Source organism: Procambarus clarkii, chromosome 26, assembly GCF_040958095.1.
Source record: "Procambarus clarkii isolate CNS0578487 chromosome 26, FALCON_Pclarkii_2.0, whole genome shotgun sequence".
NCBI lineage: Eukaryota > Metazoa > Arthropoda > Malacostraca > Decapoda > Cambaridae > Procambarus > Procambarus clarkii.
In genome coordinates this window covers 3,248,767-3,259,779 of record NC_091175.1, presented here as the reverse complement: position 1 = coordinate 3,259,779, position 11,013 = coordinate 3,248,767, and positions in this window count along the sequence as shown.

Sequence of the window (11,013 nt, the reverse complement as noted above, 5' to 3'; positions counted from 1 at the left end):
TTGTCGTTTTCCACGTTTTTGTAAATTTTCAGTCCATGGGTATTAAGTCATATATATTCGATAAAAATGATGCAAACACATAATTGATTAGATAATAACCTTAAATACTTCATTTTCAATCATCTATTTGTTTCTCGTTAAAATACTGAGTAAGATATTAAAAAGGGGAGAAGTTCTGTTTTTATTGCATATATCGACGTTTCAGCCGGAATAGAGCGATTTTCGTGTACATCTTCCATCGGTAATATAAACGGAAAACCAGGAAAATTTTAGTTAATTCTAATGAAAACACTTTGATTTTTATCATTTGTATTGGAAACAACATAGTCAAATGTCTTTTCTTGGATCCAAATAATACGAAACCTCGCTCTCTGATTTGAAGTTAAAATCCTCAAATATGGTTAAATAGTGACTTTTTTCACGTTTTTCATGTAGTTTGATATTACGTAAATATATTCATTTTTACCAATATTTCGATACTATTTCATGTAGTATGATGATATGTGATTTGGCCTTGAAATCTCAGAATTTCGCATAATATTGCATTTTAAGCAAGTTTTCTTGCATTTTGTTTCGTACGAAAAATCATCGAATTTAGCAATATTTTGACGTTTATCATCCCCTTTTCCTTCATGTGATTTAAACAAAATATCATCGAATTAGGCAATATTTTGCCGTTTTCCACGTTTTTGTAAATTTTCAGTCCATGGGTATTAATTCATATATATTCGATAAAAATGATGCAAACACATAATTGATTAGATAATAACCTTAAATACTTCATTTTCAATCATCTATTTGTTTCTCGTTAAAATACTGAGTAAGATATAGAAAAGGGGAGAAGTTCGGTTATTATTGCATATATCGACGTTTCAGCCGGATTAGAGCGGTTTTACGTGTACATCTTCCCTCGTTAATATAAACGGAAAATCAAGAACATTTTAGTTAATTCTAATGAAAACACATTGTTTTTTATCATTTGTATTGGAAACAACATTGTCATATGTCTTTTCTTGGAACTAAATAATACGAAACCTCGCTCTATGATTTGAAGGTAAAATCCTCAAATATGGTAAAATAGTGACTTTTTCACGTTAATCATGTAGTTTGATATTACGCAAATATATTCATTTTTACCAATATTTCGATACTATTTCATGTAGTATCACGATATGTGATTTGGCCTTCAAATCTCAGAATTTCGCATAATATTGCATTTTAAGCAAGTTTTCTTGCATTTTGTTTCGTACGAAAAATCATCGAATTTAGCAATATTTTGACGTTTATCATCCCCTTTTCCTTTATTTGATTTAAACAAAATGTCATCGAATTAGGCAATATTTTGCCGTTTTTCCACGTTTTTGTGAATTTTCAGTCTATGGGTATTAATTCATTATATATACGATAAAAATTATGCAAACACATAATTGATTAGATAATAACCTTAAATACTTCATTTTCAATCAACTGTTTGTTTCTCGTTAAAATACTGAGTAAGATATTGAAATGGGAGAAGTTCTGTTTTTATTGCATATATCGACGTTTCAGCCGGAATAGAGCGATTTTCGTGTACATCTTCCATCGGTAATATAAACGGAAAACCCGGAATATTTTAGTTAATTCTAATGAAAACACTTTGATTTTTATCATTTGTATTGGAAACAACATTGTCATATGTCTTTTCTTGGATCCAAATAATACGAAACCTCGCTCTATGATTTGAAGTTAAAATCCTCAAATATGGTTAAATAGTGACTTTTTTCACGTTTTTCATGTAGTTTGATATTACGTAAATATATTCATTTTTACCAATATTTCGATACTATTTCATGTAGTATGATGATATGTGATTTGGCCTTGAAGTCTCAGAATTTCACATAATATTGCATTTTAAGCAAGTTTTCTTGCATTTTGTTTCGCACGAAAAATCATCGAATTTAGCAAAATTTTGACGTTTATCATCCCCTTTTCCTTCATGTGATTTAAACAAAATATCATCGAATTAGGCAATATTTTGCCGTTTTCCACGTTTTTGTGAATTTTCAGTCCATGGGTATTATTTCATATATATATACGATAAAAATGATGCAAACACATAATTAATTAGATAATAACCTTAAATACTTCATTTTCAATCATCTATTTGTTTCTCGTTAAAATACTGAGTAAGATATTGAAAAGGGGAGAAGTTCTGTTTTTATTGCATATATCGACGTTTCAGCCGGAATAGAGCGATTTTCGTGTACAACTTCCATCGGTAATATAAACGGAAAACCAGGAATATTTTAGTTAATTCTAATGAAAACACTTTGATTTTTATCATTTGTATTGGAAACAACATTGTCATATGTCTTTTCTTGGATCCAAATAATACGAAACCTCGCTCTATGATTTGAAGTTAAAATCCTCAAATATGGTTAAATAGTGACTTTTTTCACGTTTTTCATGTAGTTTGATTTTACGTAAATATATTCATTTTTACCAATATTTCGATACTATTTCATGTAGTATGATGATATGTGATTTGGCCTTGAAGTCTCAGAATTTCGCATAATATTGCATTTTAAGCAAGTTTTCTTGCATTTTGTTTCGAACGAAAAATCATCGAATTTAGCAATATTTTGACGTTTATCATCTATCATCATCATTTCCTTCATGTGATTTAAACAAAATATCATCGAATTAGGCAATATTTTGTCGTTTTCTACGTTTTTGTAAATTTTCAGTCCATGGGTATTAAGTCATATATATTCGATAAAAATGATGCAAACACATAATTGATTAGATAATAACCTTAAATACTTCATTTTCAATCATCTATTTGTTTCTCGTTAAAATACTGAGTAAGATATTAAAAAGGGGAGAAGTTCTGTTTTTATTGCATATATCGACGTTTCAGCCGGAATAGAGCGATTTTCGTGTACATCTTCCATCGGTAATATAAACGGAAAACCAGGAAAATTTTAGTTAATTCTAATGAAAACACTTTGATTTTTATCATTTGTATTGGAAACAGCATAGTCATATGTCTTTTCTTGGATCCAAATAATACGAAACCTCGCTCTCTGATTTGAAGTTAAAATCCTCAAATATGGTTAAATAGTGACTTTTTTCACGTTTTTCATGTAGTTTGATACTACGTAAATATATTCATTTTTACCAATATTTCGATACTATTTCATGTAGTATGATGATATGTGATTTGGCCTTGAAATCTCAGAATTTCGCATAATATTGCATTTTAAGCAAGTTTTCTTGCATTTTGTTTCGTACGAAAAATCATCGAATTTAGCAATATTTTGACGTTTATCATCCCCTTTTCCTTCATGTGATTTAAACAAAATATCATCGAATTAGGCAATATTTTGCCGTTTTCCACGTTTTTGTAAATTTTCAGTCCATGGGTATTAATTCATATATATTCGATAAAAATGATGCAAACACATAATTGATTAGATAATAACCTTAAATACTTCATTTTCAATCATCTATTTGTTTCTCGTTAAAATACTGAGTAAGATAGGGAAAAGGGGAGAAGTTCGGTTATTATTGCATATATCGACGTTTCAGCCGGATTAGAGCGGTTTTACGTGTACATCTTCCCTCGTTAATATAAACGGAAAATCAAGAACATTTTAGTTAATTCTAATGAAAACACATTGTTTTTTATCATTTGTATTGGAAACAACATTGTCATATGTCTTTTCTTGGAACTAAATAATACGAAACCTCGCTCTATGATTTGAAGGTAAAATCCTCAAATATGGTAAAATAGTGACTTTTTCACGTTAATCATGTAGTTTGATATTACGCAAATATATTCATTTTTACCAATATTTCGATACTATTTCATGTAGTATCACGATATGTGATTTGGCCTTCAAATCTCAGAATTTCGCATAATATTGCATTTTAAGCAAGTTTTCTTGCATTTTGTTTCGTACGAAAAATCATCGAATTTAGCAATATTTTGACGTTTATCATCCCCTTTTCCTTTATTTGATTTAAACAAAATGTCATCGAATTAGGCAATATTTTGCCGTTTTTCCACGTTTTTGTGAATTTTCAGTCTATGGGTATTAATTCATTATATATACGATAAAAATGATGCAAACACATAATTGATTAGATAATAACCTTAAATACTTCATTTTCAATCAACTATTTGTTTCTCGTTAAAATACTGAGTAAGATATTGAAAAGGGGAGAAGTTCGGTTATTATTGCATATATCGACGTTTCAGCCGGATTAGAGCGGTTTTACGTGTACATCTTCCCTCGTTAATATAAACGGAAAATCAAGAACATTTTAGTTATTTCCAATGAAAACACATTGTTTTTTATCACTTGTATTGGAAACAACATTGTCATATGTCTTTTCTTGGATCTAAATAATACGAATTCTCGCTTTATGATTTGAAGTTAAAATCCTCAAATATGGTTATATAGTAACTTTTTTCACGTTTTTCATGTAGTTTGATATTACGTAAATATATTCATTTTTACCAATATTTCGATACTATTTCATGTAGTATCACGATATGTGATTTGGCCTTGAAATCTCAGAATTTCGCATAATATTGCATTTTAAGCAAGTTTTCTTGCATTTTGTTTCGTACGAAAAATCATCGAATTTAGCAATATTTTGACGTTTATCATCCTCTTTTCCTTCATGTGATTTAAACAAAATATCATCGAATTAGGCAATATTTTACCGTTTTTCCACGTTTTTGTGAATTTTCAGTCTATGGGTATTAATTCATTATATATACGATAAAAATTATGCAAACACATAATTGATTAGATAATAACCTTAAATACTTCATTTTCAATCAACTGTTTGTTTCTCGTTAAAATACTGAGTAAGATATTGAAATGGGAGAAGTTCTGTTTTTATTGCATATATCGACGTTTCAGCCGGAATAGAGCGATTTTCGTGTACATCTTCCATCGGTAATATAAACGGAAAACCAGGAATATTTTAGTTAATTCTAATGAAAACACTTTGATTTTTATAATTTGTATTGGAAACAACATTGTCATATGTCTTTTCTTGGATCTAAATAATACGAAACCTCGCTCTATGATTTGAAGTTAAAATCCTCAAATATGGTTATATAGTGACTTTTTTCACGTTTTTCATGTAGTTTGATATTACGTAAATATATTCATTTTTACCAATATTTCGATACTATTTCATGTAGTATCACGATATGTGATTTGGCCTTCAAATCTCAGAATTTCGCATAATATTGCATTTTAAGCAAGTTTTCTTGCATTTTGTTTCGTACGAAAAATCATCGAATATAGCAATATTTTGACGTTTATCAACTCCTTTTCCTTCACGTGATTTAAACAAAATATCATCGAATTAGGCAATATTTGCCGTTTTCCACGTTTTTGTGAATTTTCAGTCCATGGGTTTTAATTCATATATATACGATAAAAATGATGCAAACACATAATTGATTAGATAATAACCTTAAATACTTCATTTTCAATCAACTATTTATTTCTCGTTAAAATACTGAGTAAATTATTGAAAGGGGGAGAAGTTCTGATTTTATTGCATATATCCACGTTTCTGCCGGGATTGAGCGGTTTCGTGTACATCTTCCATCGGTAATATAAACGGAAAATCAGGAATATTGTAGTTAATTCTAATGAAAACACATTGATTTTTATCATTTGTATTGAAACAACATTGTTATATGTCTTTTCTTGGATCTAAATAATACGAAACCTCGCTCTATGATTTGAAGGTAAAATCCTCAAATATGGTAAAATAGTGACTTTTTCACGTTAATCATGTAGTTTGATATTACGCAAATATATTCATTTTTACCAATATTTCGATACTATTTCATGTATTATCACGATATGTGATTTGGCCTTCAAATCTCAGAATTTCGCATAATATTGCATTTTAAGCAAGTTTTCTTGCATTTTGTTTTGTACGAAAAATCATCGAATTTAGCAATATTTTGACGTTTATCATCTCCTTTTCCTTTATTTGATTTAAACAAAATGTCATCGAATTAGGCAATATTTTGCCGTTTTTCCACGTTTTTGTGAATTTTCAGTCTATGGGTATTAATTCATTATATATACGATAAAAATGATGCAAACACTTAATTGATTAGATAATAACCTTAAATACTTCATTTTTAATCAACTATTTGTTTCTCGTTAAAATTCTGAGTAAGATATTGAAAAGGGGAGAAGTTCTGATTTTATTGCATATATCGACGTTTCAGCCGGAATAGAGCGGTTTTACGTGTACATCTTCCATCAGTAATATAAACGGAAAATCAGGAACATTTTAGTTAATTCTAATGAAAACACATTGATTTTTATCATTTGTATTGGAAACAACATTGTCATATGTCTTTCTTGGATCTAAATAATACGAAACCTCGCTCTATGATTCTAAGTTATAATCCTCAAATATGGTTAAATAGTGACTTTTTTCACGATTTTCATATAGTTTGATATTACGTAAATATATTCATTTTTACCAATATTTCGATACTATTTCATGTAGTATCACGATATGTGATTTGGCCTTAAAATCTCAGAATTTCGAATAATATTGCATTTTAAGCAAGTTTTCTTGCATTTTGTTTCGTACGAAAAATCATCGAATTTAGCAATATTTTGACGTTTATCATCCTCTTTTCCTTCATGTGATTTAAACAAAATATCATCGAATTAGGCAATATTTTGCCGTTTTTCCACGTTTTTGTGAATTTTCAGTCTATGGGTATTAATTCATTATATATACGATAAAAATTATGCAAACACATAATTGATTAGATAATAACCTTAAATACTTCATTTTCAATCAACTATTTGTTTCTCGTTAAAATACTGAGTAAGATATTGAAAAGGGGAGAAGTTCTGTTTTTATTGCATATATCGACGTTTCAGCCGGAATAGAGCGATTTTCGTGTACAACTTCCATCGGTAATATAAACGGAAAACCAGGAATATTTTAGTTAATTCTAATGAAAACACTTTGATTTTTATCATTTGTATTGGAAACAACATTGTCATATGTCTTTTCTTGGATCCAAATAATACGAAACCTCGCTCTATGATTTGAAGTTAAAATCCTCAAATATGGTTAAATAGTGACTTTTTTCACGTTTTTCATGTAGTTTGATTTTACGTAAATATATTCATTTTTACCAATATTTCGATACTATTTCATGTAGTATGATGATATGTGATTTGGCCTTGAAGTCTCAGAATTTCGCATAATATTGCATTTTAAGCAAGTTTTCTTGCATTTTGTTTCGTACGAAAAATCATCGAATTTAGCAATATTTTGACGTTTATCATCCCCTTTTCCTTCATGTGATTTAAACAAAATATCATCGAATTAGGCAATATTTTGTCGTTTTCCACGTTTTTGTAAATTTTCAGTCCATGGGTATTAAGTCATATATATTCGATAAAAATGATGCAAACACATAATTGATTAGATAATAACCTTAAATACTTCATTTTCAATCATCTATTTGTTTCTCGTTAAAATACTGAGTAAGATATTAAAAAGGGGAGAAGTTCTGTTTTTATTGCATATGTCGACGTTTCAGCCGGAATAGAGCGATTTTCGTGTACATCTTCCATCGGTAATATAAACGGAAAACCAGGAAAATTGTAGTTAATTCTAATGAAAACACTTTGATTTTTATCATTTGTATTGGAAACAACATAGTCATATGTCTTTTCTTGGATCCAAATAATACGAAACCTCGCTCTCTGATTTGAAGTTAAAATCCTCAAATATGGTTAAATAGTGACTTTTTTCACGTTTTTCATGTAGTTTGATATTACGTAAATATATTCATTTTTACCAATATTTCGATACTATTTCATGTAGTATGATGATATGTGATTTGGCCTTGAAATCTCAGAATTTCGCATAATATTGCATTTTAAGCAAGTTTTCTTGCATTTTGTTTCGTACGAAAAATCATCGAATTTAGCAATATTTTGACGTTTATCATCCCCTTTTCCTTCATGTGATTTAAACAAAATATCATCGAATTAGGCAATATTTTGCCGTTTTCCACGTTTTTGTAAATTTTCAGTCCATGGGTATTAATTCATATATATTCGATAAAAATGATGCAAACACATAATTGATTAGATAATAACCTTAAATACTTCATTTTCAATCATCTATTTGTTTCTCGTTAAAATACTGAGTAAGATATAGAAAAGGGGAGAAGTTCGGTTATTATTGCATATATCGACGTTTCAGCCGGATTAGAGCGGTTTTACGTGTACATCTTCCCTCGTTAATATAAACGGAAAATCAAGAACATTTTAGTTAATTCTAATGAAAACACATTGTTTTTTATCATTTGTATTGGAAACAACATTGTCATATGTCTTTTCTTGGAACTAAATAATACGAAACCTCGCTCTATGATTTGAAGGTAAAATCCTCAAATATGGTAAAATAGTGACTTTTTCACGTTAATCATGTAGTTTGATATTACGCAAATATATTCATTTTTACCAATATTTCGATACTATTTCATGTAGTATGATGATATGTGATTTGGCCTTGAAGTCTCAGAATTTCACATAATATTGCATTTTAAGCAAGTTTTCTTGCATTTTGTTTCGCACGAAAAATCATCGAATTTAGCAATATTTTGACGTTTATCATCCCCTTTTCCTTCATGTGATTTAAACAAAATATCATCGAATTAGGCAATATTTTGCCGTTTTCCACGTTTTTGTGAATTTTCAGTCCATGGGTATTATTTCATATATATATACGATAAAAATGATGCAAACACATAATTAATTAGATAATAACCTTAAATACTTCATTTTCAATCATCTATTTGTTTCTCGTTAAAATACTGAGTAAGATATTGAAAAGGGGAGAAGTTCGGTTTTTATTGCATATATCGACGTTTCAGCCGGATTAGAGCGGTTTTACGTGTACATCTTCCCTCGTTAATATAAACGGAAAATCAAGAACATTTTAGTTATTTCCAATGAAAACACATTGTTTTTTATCACTTGTATTGGAAACAACATTGTCATATGTCTTTTCTTGGATCTAAATAATACGAAACCTCGCTTTATGATTTGAAGTTAAAATCCTCAAATATGGTTATATAGTGACTTTTTTCACATTTTTCATGTAGTTTGATATTACGTAAATATATTCATTTTTACCAATATTTCGATACTATTTCATGTAGTATCACGATATGTGATTTGGCCTTGATATCTCAGAATTTCGCATAATATTGCATTTTAAGCAAGTTTTCTTGCATTTTGTTTCGTACGAAAAATCATCGAATTTAGCAATATTTTGACGTTTATCATCCTCTTTTCCTTCATGTGATTTAAACAAACTATCATCGAATTAGGCAATATTTTGCCGTTTTCCAAGTTTTTGTAAATTTTCAGTCCATGGGTATTAATTCATATATATTCGATAAAAATGATGCAAACACATAATTGATTAGATAATAACCTTAAATACTTCATTTTCAATCAACTGTTTGTTTCTCGTTAAAATACTGAGTAAGATATTGAAAAGGGGAGAAGTTCTGTTTTTATTGCATATATCGACGTTTCAGCCGGAATAGAGCGATTTTCGTGTACAACTTCCATCGGTAATATAAACGGAAAACCAGGAATATTTTAGTTAATTCTAATGAAAACACTTTGATTTTTATCATTTGTATTGGAAACAACATTGTCATATGTCTTTTCTTGGATCCAAATAATACGAAACCTCGCTCTATGATTTGAAGTTAAAATCCTCAAATATGGTTAAATAGTGACTTTTTTCACGTTTTTCATGTAGTTTGATTTTACGTAAATATATTCATTTTTACCAATATTTCGATACTATTTCATGTAGTATGATGATATGTGATTTGGCCTTGAAGTCTCAGAATTTCGCATAATATTGCATTTTAAGCAAGTTTTCTTGCATTTTGTTTCGTACGAAAAATCATCGAATTTAGCAATATTTTGACGTTTATCATCCCCTTTTCCTTCATGTGATTTAAACAAAATATCATCGAATTAGGCAATATTTTGTCGTTTTCCACGTTTTTGTAAATTTTCAGTCCATGGGTATTAAGTCATATATATTCGATAAAAATGATGCAAACACATAATTGATTAGATAATAACCTTAAATACTTCATTTTCAATCATCTATTTGTTTCTCGTTAAAATACTGAGTAAGATATTAAAAAGGGGAGAAGTTCTGTTTTTATTGCATATATCGACGTTTCAGCCGGAATAGAGCGATTTTCGTGTACATCTTCCATCGGTAATATAAACGGAAAACCAGGAATATTTTAGTTAATTCTAATGAAAACACTTTGATTTTTATCATTTGTATTGGAAACAACATTGTTATATGTCTTTTCTTGGATCCAAATAATACGAAACCTCGCTCTACGATTTGAAGCTAAAATCCTCAAATATGGTTAAATAGTGACTTTTTTCACGTTTTTCATGTAGTTTGATATTACGTAAATATATTCATTTTTACCAATATTTCGATACTATTTCATGTAGTATGATGATATGTGATTTGGCCTTGAAGTCTCAGAATTTCACATAATATTGCATTTTAAGCAAGTTTTCTTGCATTTTGTTTCGCACGAAAAATCATCGAATTTAGCAATATTTTGACGTTTATCATCACCTTTTCCTTCATGTGATTTAAACAAAATATCATCGAATTAGGCAATATTTTGCCGTTTTCCACGTTTTTGTGAATTTTCAGTCCATGGGTATTATTTCATATATATATACGATAAAAATGATGCAAACACATAATTAATTAGATAATAACCTTAAATACTTCATTTTCAATCATCTATTTGTTTCTCGTTAAAATACTGAGTAAGATATTGAAAAGGGGAGAAGTTCGGTTTTTATTGCATATATCGACGTTTCAGCCGGATTAGAGCGGTTTTACGTGTACATCTTCCCTCGTTAATATAAACGGAAA